The following is a 2,646-nucleotide window of genomic DNA, read 5'->3' as shown; positions in this document are numbered from 1 at the left end:
TAAGTATTTTTTATTATATAATGTGATTGATCAGGAATATGATTGCAATAAAGTGATGCTAAGATAAGCATTATTTTGAGATAAAGGCTTCATTTGAAATAATTTTTTTATTATTTTATAAAGTAATTTTTTAGCACAAAAATTTTTTGAATAAAAAAATTTACTAAAAAGTTGTTTTAGAAAACATTAAGAAAGCTATCCCAAACGAAATCAAAATACAATAAAAGAAATAAATTTAGGTGCATTGAACTTAGGGTTATAGGCCAACTTGTAAGCAAGTTTGAGTTTGACTTGTTAGCTCTCAAATTTGCTCGTTTCAAAAATATAAATATAAAATACATTTAAAATATATTAACACCCAAAAGTTTTGAGTAAAAATTATTAAAAATTACTTAATAATTACATCTCATTTTCTATAATAAATTATTATTTATTATTTTTTCTTTTAATTTCTAATTTTTTTTTTTATAATAATTGTTTGTATCATAAACATTTTCTTTTTTCATGATAAATGAGCAGACTCGAACTCGTAGAATAAAGCTAGAGCTCAAGCTCGAACTCGATGAATTAATCAAGCTCAAATTTAAACTAAAAAAGACTCGAACTCGACTCGACTTGTTTACACCTGTAATAAAACTTGTTAAAAAGCTTAAAAAATGGACCCAAAAGATGTGAAAATAAATTTGATATTAAAAAATTTAAAGTAAAATAATGATTCAGATAGAAAAAAAAAAACATACATAAAATTTGTGAAAAGGAATTTTTGTAAAATAAAATTAATATTCAAACATCGTTAAAAAAATCATAAAATATTAAGATTCGGAATGTAAATTTTAAATGATTAAAATAAAATTAATAATGCGGATAATATTAAACTTAGCCAGTCTAAGCACACGTGCTACTGAAACCTGTGGGGTATAAATTGACGATTCATTGCATTAGGAAAAGAGTCACACGGGAAAAGTAAGTCGGTTTTTTCAATTTCAACGGTTGTTGAATGTGCCTGTCCTTAAGTTCAATTGCTTTCATTTTATTTTTTTAAAAGTTATAAAACATTAGGGAGTCAGAATTGTAGCTCAAATTGATATATTAATTGAGAGTTTTTACTATTAATTAAAAAAATTTGGGTTAGAAACTTTCATATTTAATGTGCGTGTAAATTTGTCTTAATAACGCTAAAGTCCAAAAAAAATAGTGTGTCATGAGATGTAAATTGCTAAATTCTTTTAGTAAGATAAACATGGCTTTCCAAAATATCCCAAATGCAAGAATATTCACAACGTTAGAAAAAATATAAAGTTTAGTGTCCTAGTCATCCAACACATAAATAGATAAATGAGTAGGAATGCATCGTTCGTATAAGACACCAAAATTTTTATGTGAAAATTCCGAAAAAGAGAAAATCATGGGGTCTTACTTCTTTTAAATGAATCCACTAGTGTTTGCAGTTAATTACAAATGAAGCCCTTTCTTGGGGGGAATGTCTTAGCTTGATGTAGCAAATATACATCATATAGAGTACATTATTTGGTGGGAGTTGGAAGAATCAGTGTTGACTTATTTGTTTGGTCGGCAGGATCATAGTCGGTGAGCGATGTAGGTTAGAAGGGCTGTAGTCGAATGACGGTGGTCGGAAGGACCATAGTCGGGTGACAATGGTCGGAAAGACCGTAGTTTGGAGCCGGCGGACAAAGAGACCGTAGACAGTGGGTGACTGAAGTCAGAAAGATTGTAGTTGAGCGATGATGATCAAAAGCATTATAGTCGACGGGCAATGGAGATCGGAAAGACCGTAATCAGTAGTGGTGGTCAGATGGATCGTAATCGGTGGGCAATGGTGGTCGAAAATATCATAGTCGGGCAATAATGATCCAAAAGACTGTAATCGAGTAATGATGGTCCAGGAGACCGTAGTCGGTAGGCGACAGTATTCGGGAGGAGATTTGGACTCCTTTTCTTCCTCTTTTTCCCTCCATGTGAAAAATATGGGGCTATTTATCATTTTTGTGAGTGGCATGGCTTGTAAATATATAGAAGATCAAGAGTATTTTGAGAGTGTTCAATCGGATGGTTTGTAGTGATTCCCTTGATCATAGAGCGTTTATTGAGCATCTGAGTGCCTTAATGATGTCATAATTTAGTGATATTGGGCTCGTTGGACTCGTTTCGCCGAGCCGCTCGATTTGTCTATAAGCATGCTATATTCAAATATCATTTGGAAGTTTAATTAATGCTCCGAAGCTCTTACATAGACTTTGGACCTTTAATTTGGACTCATTTGGGCTCAATTGGATCAAATTTGATGACGTTGGGTTCATCTCCTTGATGTTTAATTTGACAATAAGCTTGCTGAAATTAGAGATTAGATTGTCTTGACTTTAATTTTTAAAGCCTCAAACTCATAAAATCAATTCATAGGTAACTTCGGCATTGTTTGAGATAGTTTTCTATCAGCTTTGTTTTCTAGAACAAAATCATAAATTTTTTTTGCCATTTTTTTTTACAATTTTGAAGAAATTTTTATATTAGGAAGACGCTTTCTCCAGCAGCTTTAAAAAAAATTTAATTTCTCCATAACAACTTTATAATGATCTTTATAAAAAGTTGTAGCCCTCCCAAACGAACCCTTAGTCTAAAACAAATTTT

Source organism: Dendrobium catenatum, unplaced genomic scaffold (genome assembly GCF_001605985.2).
Source record: "Dendrobium catenatum unplaced genomic scaffold, ASM160598v2 fragScaff_scaffold_1557, whole genome shotgun sequence".
NCBI lineage: Eukaryota > Viridiplantae > Streptophyta > Magnoliopsida > Asparagales > Orchidaceae > Dendrobium > Dendrobium catenatum.
This window is presented reverse-complemented; position numbering follows the sequence as displayed.